The sequence below is a fragment of the Muscardinus avellanarius genome (genome assembly GCF_963383645.1).
Source record: "Muscardinus avellanarius genome assembly, chromosome: 9".
NCBI classification, from domain to species: domain Eukaryota; kingdom Metazoa; phylum Chordata; class Mammalia; order Rodentia; family Gliridae; genus Muscardinus; species Muscardinus avellanarius.
In genome coordinates, this window is record NC_137795.1 from 69,898,072 (window position 1) to 69,915,541 (window position 17,470).

The following is a 17,470-nucleotide window of genomic DNA, read 5'->3' on the forward strand; positions in this document are numbered from 1 at the left end:
GACTCAGCTTAAATGTATTCAGGCTTCTGATTCTAAGAATCTGTAGGCTAATAAGTGCCTCATGTTTTTAAGCTGCTGAATTTATCAGAATTTATTATGTAACAATAGAAAACAAATACCAGTTCTGTTCGCATGCACACACAGAGCAGCATTACAAATGAGTTTTGTGTTGTCAAATATAATGTAAGTCACTTTATATGTAAAACTTAGTATGTGAAAAAGAAGGTGAGAGAGGTTCTCTTTATTCTATAGTTAATGTGGAAGTCACTGTAATGTGATTAATAGAATATAAGGCATTAATATAAGGCATTATGGGAAAGTTGTCTATGCTAAATAAGATCAAAGACAAGTTACTTGGAAAAGTGAATTTCTTTCATAGAATAGAGAACTTGGGCACAAAAGTAAGCCTAATGAGACTGTTAAATAAAATTTAGAGGAGGCCATTGATTTGGACTGACCTCCAGCACGAGGCCCCCCCCAATAGTCCAACCAAATGGACTCCTATGTCCTAATATTTCAGGTCACGAAATAAATATTAACTTGTTTATCTGGCCTGAGAAACCAGGGGAAAAAGGGGAGCCAAATTCCCCAACAGGCCATCTGTGGCCTATGCTTGACCCCACAAGGAAAGTAACTTGATGCTATCCTGTTTCAATCAGCATTCTCACTGCTGTCATCCAAACAAACCACCTGACCACCAGAACTTAGAAGGAGATTTATTTTCTCATAGTTCTGGAGATTTCAGGAGCTTAGTCTATGTTAGGCTAGGTGGAGTCTGCAGAGCTCAGAGCATTGCATAGGGAGCAGCAGAGAGAGAACACAAGGGCTCTGCTCTCACATCAGGGAGGCCTGAATCTGAGAGAGAGAGAGAGAGAGAGAGAGAGAGAGAGAGAGAGAGAGAGAGAGGGAGAGAGAGGGAGGATGAGCACATGCAAGGGGAGGAGGAACCATATAATCCTGAGAGCACACCTCCAGAGACCCCTCCTCAGTGGCTGTGCTCCATCTCCAACATGGCTATCATGTCTCTATGAGGTCTAGGGGGGTTCTAAATCCAAACCATAACAGCCAGTTTTACTTTTTTCCTGTTTCTTTTTTCTTCATCCCTTTTCTAACTATAGAACTACCTTTCCCTGCCTAGCTCAGTGAAATACCCTTTCTGCATTTTTAGAGATTTCACTCCCATTCATAAATTGTAAATAAAAGCCAATTTGATAATTTTACTAAGTTTGTTGTAATTTTTTCTTTTGACAGGATTACTTATATTGCTTTTACTCATTGGTGAAGGTGTCACCTAAGCATTTCACACTCTCTTGGGAGTGGAGAGGAGGGGGGCGGGTAGCCAAGAGGATACTGAGGACAGCCCTTTGTCCATTTTCTCTGGAGCATCACCAAGCTTAGTGGTACACAGCCATTTATAGTCTATAGTCCAGGTTGAGAACTGCTAAAAGGCATTCATTATGGGAAAAGGCATCCATTATGGGTTTGGGAATGGGACAAAAGTTGTGGAAAAGAAGGAATAAAGGGAGATATAAGCGAGAAGTGATGCAAAGGAGGAAAAGTTGGGAAAAGGAGGTGGTGCTTGGAATGCCTAGGGAAAGGCCAGGACTTTTTTCTCATTGTTCCATTGAGTCCATTCCCACACTTCACATCATGGAGAATGGGTCCTAAATGACAAGAGGAAGTAAGATCCCTTGATCAATGGTCATAGTGCCTGAATTCCTGACTTTCTCCCTTTCTAATACACAAGTGACCCCAGTACAGCTCCTAAGCCCTTCAGTAGAGACTTACTGGGAGGTTGTCTATGGCTGTAGCTAGTTATAGCTGACTGGGAGGCACCTATTTATTCACAGACCAGGCCTTGCTAAAGAGTCACGTGTACTTTTTGATCCCTAGAAACTAGATGCCAACTCTTCAGGATTTTAAAAATGAGGGAAATTGAACAAGTGATGTGGGTATGTCTATTTGTATCACTTTTTTTACTTTAATTTTTTATTGGCGCATTATAGTCTCACATCATAATGTAGATCATGTCGACAGTGGCATGCATTCACACAGTACTTGGTGCCCCCCACTTGTACCACTTTGAATCTCACTGTAAGGTGTAATTACAATGCACCAATAAAGGTATAAAAAAAGGAGGACTGAGGAAGTAAACAGTTCAGATAGAATTATATGAAGGTATTCTAACCAATATTATTAACACATATGGGGAGATTGGCGGGGGAGTGCGGTGTCATGTTGAAGGAGATACACCAAGAGCTGTGTGTATATGTTTGTATCACGTCGAACCTCACTATGATGTATAATTGCAATACACTAATAAGAACATTGTTAAAAAAGGAGTCTTATATGAGTACATATATTCAACTATGATTGAGGACATTAAGAAAATTTTTAGAAATTTAACAGATGACTTTCTGTGAGTATGAGTCTGAGAAGAGAGAATATGCTCAGTCCTGATGCCCTTCCTTCCTTCCCTCATTCTTGGGGACAGATAGTGCTCTCGATGAGAAGGCAGCAATGTAGAAAAGTAACGGAGCTGATCTTCTCACATGCAAAACAGAACAGCTTCCATTATTACACAACTGGAGAAAAGTATATAAAAATAATCATTCAATGTGCAGATTGTTTAAGATATAGATTCAGAGAACGACAGAAATTCCATCAGGAATCATTGATGTTCCGTGTGTGTGTGTGTGTGTGTGTGTGTGTGTGTGTGTGTGTGTTACTGGGGATTGAACCTATGGACATTTCTACCTTGAGCTATACTCCCAGTTCTTTTATAAATGTTTTGTTTTTGAAGCAGGGTCTCACTAGGTTGCTGAGAGTCTCACTAAGTTGCTGAGGTTGCCCTCAACCTTGTGATTCTTCTGTCTCAGACTCCCAAATACTGAGATTACAGGTGTGTACCACCATGCCTGAAGAGAAACAAGTTTTTAAAGATGGAATCTAATCTGAGCCCAACCCAGTTCTGACACATCTCATTTTTAAGCTCAGTCCCTAAAACTCAGAGACGGAATGAAATTCATTACGTGGAAGAAAACAAAAGGTGGAACTCTGAGTCCGGTGTTTTGTTTTTAAGGTAGCGTCACAATGTTCCTGCTTCAAACTGGTCCCCTTCATCATATTGTTCTTGGCATCAAAATAGCTCCATCGATAGATCACACAATCAAAGCAGAAAGCAGGTAGGACATTACCTCAACAGGAGAGCAGTTGTTAACACCGTCTGCCCTTGTAAATGTGCATCACTGACATCTCCTCTAATTAAATCAAGTCGAGTAGAGCTCAGCAATGACCTAATCCCATGTCTGACACATCAATTGCTGTTTGTTTATACCAGTTAGCAGAACAGGCCAGTCAAGCCATCAAAGTAATTTAGGTGGCACTTTCTAAACAATGGAGATCAATCTAAAGAGAATTTTCTGAGGTAAGTGACTCATGGTGGAATAATGAGATCAAACCTATGATAAATAATTTCTACAGATGGAGGGCTATGTGACAAGGGTGAAAACATCTTAATAGAGTTGTTTAAATGCTTCAGATAAATTCATCCAGTTAAAAACTATTATTTTTAGTGTCTGCTATGGACCGGTCATAAAACTTTCTATTTTCACAGAGCATTCATTTATGTGAAAGAAACAATAAAACACCAAAAAATTAAATATGTAGGATGTCAGAAGGTGATAAGTCCTGTGGGGAGAAAAAATGCAAGACAGGGGGATGTTTCACACCTCATATGTCAGCTAATCTTTTTTTTTTTTTTTTTTTTTTTTCAGTTACTGGGATTGGAACCCAGGGGCATTCTACCTCCCAGCTGCACCCCCAGCCCTATTTTTTTATTCTTTATTTTGAAGCAGGGTCTTGCTAATTAGCAAAGGGCCTCACTAAGTAGCTGAGGCTGTCTGCGAACTGTGATTCTCCTGTCTCAGCCTCCCAAATGCTGGGATTGCAAGAGTGCGCCACCACGCCTGCCTACCTGTCAGCTAATCTTGATGGCTGTCCTTTCAAAATGTGTTCAGAATTCATCTCTTCTCCATTTCCACACTGTTCAGGCCAAGCCACCAGTATATAAGATTGCTTCTACAAAAGAAGGTCTCACTACCAATTCACTCAGATGCATGGAGAGTGAGGAAGGGGGAGAGGTGGAAGGGGAGTATACAAAAGGAAACAGAACCAAGTGATACATGCCTGTATGTTTTTATCACATTGAATCTCACTGTGATGTGCCACTAAAAGTTTAAAAACAGAGAGAGAGAGAAAGAGAGAGAAAGAAAAGAAAAGAAAAAATGGGGAAGGGAGAGGGAGGAGGGAAAGAAGGAAAGGAAGGAAAGAAGGAAGGAAGAAAACAAGACAGTGGTTTCCCAATTGTTCTTCCTGCTTTAACTTGACCTCTGGCCATCTCTTCTTCATGTAGTAGCCAGGGCCATCCTTCTTTTTTTTTTTATATTCATTCTTCATTAATGAGACTAATATGCTTTAATTGTGAATATTAACTAACATCCCCATAATTGTGTTTAGTTTTCCAAAGCTATATTAATAAATCTTTTTCATGTATATTAAATAAATTAGTTATTTTACCTAAATAACATATGTATATATATATATTATTCTTTATTATTTCTTATTATTTCACATATAAGTAAAATAAATGACATCTTCCCAGGGAGGGGAAATGCAGAACCCTGAGCTTAAGGAACTCATTTACAGGATCATCCTTCCTAAGAGGAAGTCAGAGGATTCCATCCCTTTCCTCCTCCACTCCCTAGTCATAGCTCACAATGCCGCTGGGGTCAGAGCCAGCCTCCAAGGCTCTTTGTGTGGTGTTTCCAGTGCTCTTCTGTCAGTGACTGTGCTGCTCTCTCCATCAGCCTGCTCGCTGGGCCTAGAGTGTTGGGCACCTCCGTGCCCACGCCTCATTCATAGCAGGCAGGATTTAAATGTCAGCAACTTGAGAATCCAATTGCAATGCAAGGTTAGTAACAAATAGAAAATAGGGTCAAATACATTATAAACTGTTACCTTATCACTGGTAATGATCCTAAGGGTGGAGTGGAAGTTCTTGACTCAGCTCTTGACTACAGAAAAAAGCTTCCCTCCTTCCAGCATATCTTCAGTTCTGAGAGCAGGGTTTTATTTGTTTTGTTTTATTTTGTTTTAATTGGGGATTGAACCCAAGGATATTCTATCTCTGGGATATACCCCCCTTTTTATTGTTTATGTTAAAACAGGCTCTCACTAAGTTGCTGAGGTTGGCCTTGAACCTGTAGTCCTTCTGTCTCAGCCTCCCAAGTACTGGGATCCCAGGTGTGTATCACCACACCTGGCAGAATAATAATAATAATAATAATAATAATAATAATAATAATAATATAATAACTTGACCTCTGGCCATCTCTTCTCCATGTAGTAGCCAGGGCCATCCTTCTTTTTTTTTTTATATTCATTCTTCATTAATGAGACTAATATGCTTTAATTGTGAATATTAACTAACATCCCCATAATTGTGTTTAGTTTTCCAAAGCTATATTAATAAATCTTAATTAATAATAATATTATTAATTATATACTATTAATATTATTATTATTATTATTATTATTATTATTATTATTATTATGGTACTGGAGTTCTTGGAAGCCCTTCTACCTCTGGGCTATACTCCCAGACCTATATTTCTTTATATTTTTAAAACAGGGTCTCTTAATGCCAGCGCAGCTGGCTTGGACCCTGCGTGATCCTCCTGTCTCCACCTCCCAAGTGCAGGGATTGCAAGCGTGCGCCACCATGCCTGGCAGAAAATATTATTTTGACTGAATATATTGTGTCTTGGGACACTGATGGTGGGTTATTAGCAGGCATGGCTCTCTGCAGAAAGCTACGCTTATCTTGTCTATATTTTGCACCACATTGCAGCACTGTTAAGTCCTGTCCTCTCTCCCTCTTTCTGTTTTCTTTTCATGTTACTGATAGCAGGATTAACTATTTGGATATGGGTTTGGCAAAGGTAAGAGTATGTGGTTCAACCTAGCTTTCCAGAATCCTTGCTAACAGATACTGTCACTGTGTGTGTGTGTGTGTGTGTGTGTGTGTGTGTGTGTGATGTACTTAGATATAATCTATCTATAATGTGTACATTTAGACCTATAGATATAGACATATAGATCTCTGCTCTATGATGTTGGCAATCTCACTTGGGAAGGACAGAATGGCTGATGAGTGACTGGAATTTCTGGGTGCTGGAATCATCTAAAATCTTCTTCCTTCTTTCACATGATTATAGCCTGGTCTGGGATGACTTGAAGGGTGGGCTGAGCCCTGGCCCTGTCAACTGGTGAGTTTACATGTTTCCTTTCCATGTGGCTTGGGATTCCAACAATGATTTTTTGTTGTGCAATAAGATGTAGCACAATACTATCTACAATATAGCTGCTGAGTGATGAAAAATAGCCTTCTCAAGCTTCATGTTCCCAAATCTGTCAGCCCTCATTGAAGAAACTGTTACTCTTATTTTCACACACAATTCAATTGTGGTGCATTTCATGTGGCTTGGCCCAAACAGATTGCAAGCAGCCAATTAGGCAGGCAAGGCCGGCTGCTACAGGCAGGTGAACAGATAGGGCAGCTACTGTCAGATCGTACTGGGGCTGCAGATCCATTTTTAATCAATTAGAGGAGGAAGATAAATCATGACTGCAACTCTTAAAGAACATCAGTGTGAATCTCTGAGGATAAGAATCAATAGGTCTACATAGCTCACTAGCCCTTCAGGACGGTGTAGTGTGGTAAGGGACCAATTCCCTTTATTTACTAAGGAAGGACCCATGTTTTATAGTGGGATACTTTGGGTTTCATATTCTTATTTCTATTACCCAACTGCTGTGCTACGTTGGTTCTGTAAAATAAATTTGTCAGGCTAGTGTCATAGCTTTTTTTTTTTTTTTTGGCAAGGAACATGAGGGAGATTAGATGAGGTAATGTCTATAAAGCATAGAGTGGATGGTAAGAGCTGATAAGTGATGGTGCCATCTATGAGATTCCTGCTGATGACCCCGAGTCATTAAGAGAAGGGCACATTATCATACGGACACTCACTTAAGGAAACAAGTAAGTATGCCATAAATATCAAAATGATAAGGATCATAAATAAAACATCGGTGACAGACAGGGTCCTGATAGGAAACAGGCAGTTCATGTTGAGTGCTTTGAAGAGTTCTACAGATGTGTGGACACAGTGTGGCAGAGTGGAGGGAAGGAAGGTTGTGCTAGTCCTAGGCCTTAGGTGAGGAAGGAAGGAAAGTTACCAGCCTGGACACAGTGAGGCTATATGCAGAGTGCTGCTGAGATCTTTAGAGGAGGGGTGTGTCTTACCCCTGGAGGGGGTTCCTGGGGAAAGAAACACTCTGACCTCACTCTAGTTTCTAACCTATGCCCACTGTGGCCCTCTAACAAACGGCCAGTGGGCAGAGAAGCTGTGGATGAGATCTGGCAAGTTGGCCTTCTAGGGCTTAGAATCAGGTGAGCTACAGTATCCTTTTCATCTCCCAAAGAAAGATGGAAAGATCAACAATATGCAATGTGAAAAACTTAAAATAGAACTTCCTCAAATAAGATTACAAGAAACATTTTGCTGGGTTTATGAAAGTTCTCTTCCCTGCTCTCTCCATCTGTTTTGATTTTCTGTAGGAGAGTATTAGTCTTCTTTTTGTCACTGTGACCTAAAAGGAATAACTTATAGGAGGAAAGACCTATTTTGGAGCATGGTTTCAGAGGTTCAGTCCATGGTCAGCTGGCTCCAAGGCAGAATCATAGTGGTGGCAGAGTGTAGGGGAGGAAAGATGCTCAGCTCAGGGCAGCTAGGAAGAAGAGAGAGAGAGAAAGGGAGTGGCCAGTTATAAATGGAACCTTAAAGGTCACACCCCCAGTGGTCCACCTCCTACAGTGATGCCACATTTCTGGACCTTGCTGCATCAGGGCTCATGCATTTAACGCATGAGCTTCTTTTATGGGGATGTTCCAGATCCATGTTTTAAGAGTAAGTCATGTAGTAGTGATTCGAGATAAATTTTGACCATAGTAGATTCTGCAGTACGTTGTTTATTGTAGATATTCTGATATTCAACAGTCCTAGTAGATGAAGGACTATGTTAGAAACTGTAAGAGAAATCGCCTAGCGTGGTGGCGCACACTTGTAATCCTGGTGCTTGGTAGGCGGAGATAGGAGGATCGTGCAGGTTTGAAGTCAGCCTTGCTGGCTTAAGAGACCCTGTTTCCAAATAAAATTTAAAAAGTCTGGGAGTGTAGCCCGGAGGTAGAAGGATTTCATCCCCAGTACCACCAAAAAAAAAAAAAAAAAAAAAAAAAACTGTAAGAGAAATAGACTTGGGGGAAGGGAAGATATCATCTTTGTCTTAAAAGAACTCACAGTGTAGTTAAGGAGATAGGACAAACGTGATATGCAGCAATTCATGATAATGTATAATTTAAAAATGGTCTTCCGGGAAGATGGCGACCGAGAAAAGCGGGGCTTAAGAGTCCCGCTAACAACCAATCTCCATTACCACAAAAAGAGCGCCTTTCATAGCCAGAAAACACCATCACCAGAAAAACAAAAAAACCACCAGGCTCCAGAGAGAAAGCGGACTGAGAACAGAGCTCAGGGCCACAGAGGAGACACACGCGCCCGAGGACGCGGCAGCAGCGCCATACTGCCGGCGGCAGCGGCGAACTCAGCGGACGGCTACAGCAAGCCGAGGTGAGCCGATGCGGAACAGCCAGGCGGGATCTTTCGGCGCAGACAGCATTTAAAGCTCCCAGTGGCTGAGCTCAGCACACGCTGCAGGGATTCAGAGTGGAAATCAAAACCAGAGAAGAAAAAATACGCCAGCCTCATGGCCGAGGGCGTGGCAGAGGCGCCATATTGCCACCGGCGGCGGCAGCAGCAGTGAATTCACTGAGTCCAGTACAGCTACATCTACGTACTCAAGAACAGTGAGTCAAATTGCGGGCCACAGAGGAGAAATCCCAGTATTGTGCCTCCTGGGACTTGACCCAGTGAGGGAGTGGTGGTGGCAGAGATATCACACCATAGGAGAGCGTGCAACCTGGCACCCCCCATAGTTTAAAGCAGCCTCTATCGACTCCCTGGGTCGGAGACTCTGTGATACAACCCAGTAAAGGAGTAGTAGGGTCTGAGATAATACAGACTCGAGATCCAGAGCACCTTAAGTGAAGCCATAGTGACCCAAGGGAAGAACCCAGAGAAGGCACAAACCTCCGAAATCATGGGAAAGAGGAATAACACTGAAGTAATGAATGTGCACAACCCCACAACATCAGAACCTGATAAAACAGAAAATCAGAGATTTCTAGAAGATCAAATCAGGAAAATAACTGTAGAAATAATAGAGGTGCTTCGAAAAGAACTCAGAGAGAGCCAAAAAGAGATAAAGGATGCAATTAATGAAGTAAAGGCCTCAATTCAAAGCACAAACAACCGATTAGACCACATGGAGAACAGAATCTCGCTCTTAGAAGATGAGCAATCCAAAAATGAATGCATAGTTTCTAATCTAGAAAAAGATATCCAACAGCAGGAATCTGACATTGAAGAAATATGGGCCCATCTTAAGAGAGCTAACCTAAGAATAATTGGAATAGAGGAGGGAAAAGAAAGTGATACCAAAGGGATCAACAATCTCTTCAAGGAAGTAATAGCAGAAAATTTTCCAAATATAGAGCAAGAGGTTGATACACAGATCCAGGAAACTTATAGAACTCCCTTTAGACAGGATCCGAGAAGAGGATCCCCACGCCATATAATTGTCAAAATGACCAATGTGGAAGCCAAGCAGAGAATCTTAAAGGCAACAAAAACAAAGGGCCAAGTGACATTCAGAGGCAAACCAATTAGAATCACTCCAGACTTCCCAAACCAAGTCATGAGAGCCAGAAGGGCTTGGAGTAACATATTCCAAACTCTGAAAGAAAACAACTTCCAGCCAAAAATTTCCTATCCAGCAAAACTTTCTATCAAATTAGATGGAGAAATAAGAAGCTTCCATGACAAACAGAAACTGAAGGAATTTATGTCTTCAAAACCAGCGCTAGAGAAAATACTCAAAGAGATTAACTACAAAGAAGAAATAGGTAACACTCACCAGAACCAGAGAAACAAGAGTTTCCATCCAACAGACAACTAAGATTGGTTATCTGTGGAGATTCATTATTTATGTTAGTCTTTTACCTATCTCTAAATTGTATTGTTTGCCTTTATTGTTGTTAATTTTTAGGATTTCTAGTTGGAATATTAATATACCTTCAGATATAGCATTTGGAAATATTTTATCCCATTCTATTAGTAACTTTTAACTCTGTTTACATTGTCTTTGGATATACAATATTTTCTTTTATTTTTTAGGGAGTTTGTATATTCTTCTGTTGCCTGTGCCATTGAAATCATATCCAAGAAATCACTGCCAATTTCAATGTTGTGAGGTTTTATGACCCAGATTTTCTCCTAAAAGTTTATAGTCTTAAGATTTATATTTAGGTCTTTTATCTAGTTTGAGTTAATACTTGTATGTGGGATTAGGTAAGGGTCCAATTTTATTCTTTTCCATGTAATTATTATTTTTCAACAATATTTAGTTAAAAGATTATTATTTCCACCACCAAATGTTCGTGGAAACCTTGTCAAAAATAACTTGACAATATAGGGAAGAAGTTAGCTCTAGGCTTGTATTTAACCCCAATGGTCTATATATCTGCCTTTAGAACAGTACTACACTGTTTCAATTATTGTAGCTTTATATGGTTTGAAATCAGAAAATATACATCTTCTAGCTTTGTTTTTGCTTCGAGATTGTTTTGGGTATCTAGAGTCCATATTCCATATCAGGATAGATTTTTTATCTGAAAAATAAATATATGATAGTTTCACCTAAAAAAAAAAGAAAAAAATATTCTCTGGTAAGAAAGAAAGCAAAAAGAAATATTGAAATGTTATCTTTAAGTCATCAAAAGCTTGGTATCAGACAAATGAAACTGTTATGTGAGATTATCATTTTTAATTTTGGATAAATTGCTATAATACTAGATGTCAACCACTAAGCCAAGCATGGGAGGGAGGGATGGGGAGAGAATGGGGTGGGGATCGGGTGGGGGCTGACTGGGCGATGTGTGCATGTATGTCTACAAAAGTTTGTATCCCACTATGATGTATGAATACAGTGCACCAATAAAATAAAATTAAAAAAAAAATGGTGGGAATTTCGAAGAAGACCATCATCAAGGGCATGGTACAGATAGAGAGAAGGTTTCCTGAAGAAGGCAGAACAGCTGAGCTGCACTTTGAAGATGGGTGAGTTAGGAAAGCACTCTAGGTGACTGGACTTCCTAAGCCACAGAATTAAGTTTTGGTTTCTTGTAGCATCCACCAGAATAAATGTTACCCAGCATTCAAGATAGAATCAGAGTGGGATTTAGAGGATCTCAAATCTGGTTTAGAGAAGTTTGTAATATAGTGAGTCTCTGGAGAATGCAGTAGGTTTACTTTTTCATCTGCTGCTCTAATAAATCTGGAATATCATGTAAAGAGATACAACGATTCTTAACGTTCACTCTTTTTTGATTACCATAGGATCTTCAAATATGGCCAGATGAATGCAATAATATTGGCCAGCTTTTCTAACTTCTGAATTTTCAAAAAAGTTCTGATTTCAAATCTTGAAATGATGAGGTTGATGGATTTACATTAATTAACATGGTTGCAGGAATTTAACTGACTTGAGTGTTTTCCTGAAACTGAACATTTAACTGACAATAAAAAAATAGAAACCCACTGTATCATTACCTTTGGGAGTATGAAAACAATTATATTTCAAGGGGTTGACTTTCAAATGAGCCTTTACAAACTATTGAAAACATCACCTCAGATTTTATGCATATAAAACAAATTATCTACTTGTTTTTGTTCTTAGGATTTCTATAGTGAACTTTTAGTGTCCTTTCTAGCACTTTTTAATGTTTTTTCTTGGCTGAACTCAAGATGCTTCTTTTTTGTATCTGTGCCGTTAGTTGATTTATTAAGTCTACCAGCTTGTGCTTTGAGGAAAGAATGGAAGTTACAGACCTAAGTGTTGACTCCACCACAGTCTGCAATAAATGCAGAGAATGGAAAGAAATTTCTATCCATAAGGCCTTGTATATGCTTGATTTTGCTACTACTGATGGCAACCTAGGGAAAGGTTAAGATAATATCCATTTTATATTTGAGGACATTGAGCCTCAGAGAAAGTAAATTTATTATTGTCAGATAGATATAAACAGATGGGGTTGGAGTTTGAACAGGAACCATCTCTTCTCCATCCCCAACCTCATTATTTTTGCTTTTAAAGTAATTTAACTCTTTGCTGAATTAATTCTTAAAAACTCATACCTTTTTATTAGAATCTCACAAATATTTAATAGATAATAATATCTTTTATCTAGGAGAATACCAAAGTTAAGCAAAATATGAAAGAACACATATTTTCTACTCTCATAGACCCAGAATGATTTAGGATTAATGCCTAGGTGTTCTTGAATAACCTCCTCTCCAAAAGTAAGTGACTTCTGACACCATAGATTAGTTTTTCATGTTTTTGAATTTTGTATAAACAGATGCATGTGATGTACATTTCCCCCCAAATTTGGCTTTGCCTCACTCTAATTCCACATTGTTAATTGTGGCAATAGCTTGTCTCTTTTCATTGTTTTTAGTTCAGACTTACTCAAGCTAATGACTGTTCAGTTTACAATTTTTCATTATTACTGCTCTTGAAAATTCATATATATATATATATATATTTTTTTTTTAGAAATGACTCTTTTTTTAGGTATAACGACTCTTTCACTCCAAAGCTAAATACATTAAATAAATATGCTTCAGAAAATGGTATTTTGACATTATTATTAAGCAGACACACAGTATTATTCATATTATGCTTGCTTCTGGTCAAAGACTATCACATAGAGTAAATTTCAATTGTGGGCCATATTTGTATGAATTAAAAATGTGTTGTTTTTCAAGTACACACCAAGAGAAAGGGATAAAGAAGTGATGTTGTTCAGAAGCTCTTCAGTGTGTTGTGTGGATGTGATATTTTCACTTGTTTCAAAGGATCTCAGGCTTAGTCCTTATTTTTGCCCTTTATTTTGCTTTCTATACTGCTAGTTTATTCATAAGTCTAATTTGTATGCAAGAAACTATGCCTCAAATGTTGAAAAGTTGTTATAGAAAATGCTGCTAAGAGAAGAAAAAGGATTTATGCAATAAACCTTTATTACATTACATTTTATATACAAACTATTAACTTTTAAGCTACTGCTTATTATTTATACAAACTTGTTTTAATTATTCAATTGATCTATTTTCTATGCATGCATCTTCTGTCTTAGAAGGTTCTGATTAGAATAAAGTACATTAATTTTTTTCCATTAAGACTAGTAAAATATTTTTATTTTAATCTTTTTTGACTTAGTAGGAGAATTTTAAGGATGAATTAAATTTCATTGAGCAAAGAATAAGGATATTTCACTCTATTGTTGATGAATATTTTGGCTGTTTTCCTATTTCTGGCAATTAAGAATAATGTTTCTATAAATATCCTGCAAGTTGTTTGGTGTGCATATGTTCACACTTCTGTTGGCTATAAACTTGAGAGTGGTTTTCCTAGATCCCCTGCGTATGTGACTGGTAGATAATGCCAAAGAGTTTTCAAAATTGATTATAGCAAATTGCATTCCCACAAGCAGTGTATGAGATTTATGGAGGCTCTAATCTTTGCAAACAGTGGGTATCGTCAGTGTTTAAACTCTTATCCATTCTGGTGGGTGTGTTAAAATCACTGTGGCTTTAACTTACATTCCTTGATTATTAAAAAGTTGAGCATCTTTAAGCCAGGCTTGGTGGGGCATGCTTGTAATCCCAGCACTTGGGAGGCAGAGACCAGAGGATTGTGGTTCCCAGACAGCCTCAGAACTTAGCGAGGCCCTTCGCAACTCAATGAGACCCTGTTTGAAAAATAAAAAGACAAAAAAATAGGGCTGGAGTGTAGCTCAGAGGTAGAATGCTCCTTGGTTCCGTCCTCAGTAACACACACACACACACACACACACACACACACACACACACACACACACACACACACAAATGAGCATCTTTTCACAGGTTTAGTGGCCATTGGGCATTCTCTTTGGTGAAGTGTCTGTTCCAGTCTTTCGTCCATTTGTCTTTGTCTGATATGCCTTATTGATTTATAAACATTCTTCTATTCATTCTGGATGTTGACACCTTATCAGTTATTGGTGTTGCATATGTGCTCTCTTACCATGGGACTTGCATTTTGATGAACAGAAATCCTTAATATTATGAAAGCCAAGTGTATCAATCTTCCCTTTGGGATTAAAGTTTTTTCTGTGTTGTTAAATAAATCATTGCCTACCTCAAGGTCCTGAAGTCATTGCCTTATGTTGTCTTTGGGATACTTGGTTATTTCACCTTTCACATTTAGATGTACAGTCCACATAAAATTGAATTTTTTTTTGTACAATGTGAAGTAGGGTCAAGTTTCATTATTTTCTATGTGGATCTTCAATTTACTCAGCACTATTAAAATATCCTTTTCTCACATCTCTACAGTGCCATATTTATCATAAACAAGTGACCATGTGCATATGGATTTATTCTGGCTTCTATCCCTCTGTTGATCAATTTGTCTCTTCTTAGATCAGCACATTGGCTTCATTCCTGTAGCTTCCTAATAAGCCCTGTTAACTGTCCAATGTTGTCTTCTCTATGCTTGGCTTGGCTATTCTTGGGCCTGTTGCATTTCATAAAAGTTGGAGTGTCAGGTGATCAACTCACATTCACTCACACACATGTACATACACTGGTGGAATTTTAATGGGATTGGAAATGTAATTTAACTTAGGGAGAATTGGTATGGTATATACTTTTATTTAATTAGATATTTATTGCAATAATGTCTCATCATTTTCTGTATAGAAGGCTTATATACATAGTTTAAATTTTTCGTTGGTGCATTGTAGTCATACATCTTAATGGAATACAAGATGGTGGAGGCATACATGTACACATCACCCAGTTAGCTCTTACCCAATTCCTGCCCCATTTTTCCCCCTCCCTCCTTCTCATGTTTGGCTTAATGATTGACTTTGATATGTTTGTTAATATTGTATAACTTTTATTAGATTTATTTCTAAGTATATGACTTATAAATGGTGTTGTAGATGACATTGTTTTAAAAATTTGTTTTCAGGTTGTTTGATGCTGGCATAGAAAAATATTAACTGATTTTGGTATGGTATTCAGTGACCTTAATAAATACATTTAATTTGTGTGTGTGTGTGTGTGTGTGTGTGTGTGTGTGTGTGTGTGTGTGTGTACACACTCACATATGTATGTTACCGGGTATTCAACCCACAGACATTCAATCTCTGAGCTATATAACCAACCCTATTTTATTTTTTATTTTGAAGAAGAGTCTTGTTAAATTGGTGTGGATGACTTCAAACTTGCAAACCTCCTGTTTCAGCCCCCCAAGTATTTGGATTATAGGCATGTGCCACAACTCCTGGATTTGCTTAATAATTTTGAAAATATATTTGAAGATTATTTAAAATTGTCTATATTCTCAATTACGTTGTCCATATATATGTCTAGCTATATTTCTTTCGTTTTCCTCTCATTTCAAGGGTGGATCCTTTAAAATCCCAGCCTAAAGCAGAGGATGGTTTAACAATTTCTCTGACCTTGGCAGCCTTGAACTCTTAATTCTGTCTCCCCAGTCCTTCTAACTGTGCAGCTTAGTCTCTCAGCTGCTTCTTCCAGATGGACACATGGTAATGTAACACCGCTCCACCTTCTCTTGGGATCTCTCCCTTCTGAAGCTTAGCTTGGTTACTTCTCAGTCTTTTATTGGTTCTCTGCTATTTTCTAAGAAGTTGCTTAAAACATTTAAAAAAATATTTTATTCTGTGTTTTTTTCAATTTGCCTTTAGTGAGAAGACAGATATCAATTACATAGTCTGCTAGTCCAAAAGCAGAAGTTCATAGGAAAAAATATATATGTAAATGTAATTCTTTCTAAAAGGCAGCCTGGGGAGAAAAAAATACTGGGCCACAAGTCTAAATCCTTACATCTTTTTGGGAGGAGAGAGATGAGTCCTGGGTGATGAGACTGACAGAGCCAGGTCAGACTGTCCTGTGGGCTTCTGCCATGTTCTGGGATTGCAATGATCATGGTCAGAGCCACAGTTTTAGAATGTTGTGTACTGGGGTGAGTATAAGGAATGCTCATAGGTGTTTATGAAGACTCTTATTTATACTAAACACAATTGATTGGTGTTTACTGAGAATGTCTTTCTTAAGCATTTATTTATTTTTTTGCGGTACTGGGTATGGAACCCAGGGGCATTCTACCTCCGAGCTATACCCCAAAGCCCAATTTTTTTATTCTGTATTTTGAAACAGGGTCTTACTGAGTTGCAAAGGGCCTCACTAAAGTAGCTGAGGCCCTTATTAAGCTGGCCACAAACCTGTGATTCTCCTGTCTCAGCCTCCCAGATGCTGGGATTATAAGCATGCACACACCAGCTACAGTTGTTTCTGTTTTTATTTATTTATTTATTTATTTTTAAATTTTTATTGGTGTATTATATTCATACATCATATTGCGGTAAAAAAAACTTGTGTGTACATACATGTACACAACACTGATTTAACCCCTACCCAATTCCCACCCCATTCCCTCAACGTCCCTCCTTCCCTTGCTTGGCTTAGTTTAATCCCTGAGACTAGAGTGGCACATGAGAGTTCTGAGAAGAAAACTTGAGTCCCAAATTGAATGGATCAGAGAAGTAGATATGGCCATGTTGGAAGGGCTCTTTACATGTCTAGGATCAGGGATTCACTCATTTGTTTTGTAGCATTTGCTAAGTCAGATGTATGATAGCTCTGTTCTGGAAAGACTTGAAATGGTACTTATTATAGTAGGTTTTAACTATGGAAATTCTGGGTGGGGTTTTCCATGTGTGATATGCATTCTGGTGCAGTTTTATCTGAAAAATGTTGAAATGTGCTGAGAAGCCCACTTTAACTGTGACTCTTTTAAAATGCTTCTTCCTCTCTGACCCTCTACTTTCTCACTATTTGAAAACAAAACAAAACAAAACAAAAATACTCTATTCCACAGGAAAACATTTTTCTAAAATTGTTTTCTTCCCCCCAAAAGGATAATATCTATCCTTCACTATTCATAGAGCTGGAATATTGGCAATCAATTTAAATTTTCACATGAAGATGTCTGAAGGCCTCGCAGAGTTTCTTGTTTCAGCCTTTACCCAGTTTTTGTTGATTCAGAGACTCAGGAGAGGTAACCTTTTTTTTTCTCTCTCTCTCTTTAAGAGTTT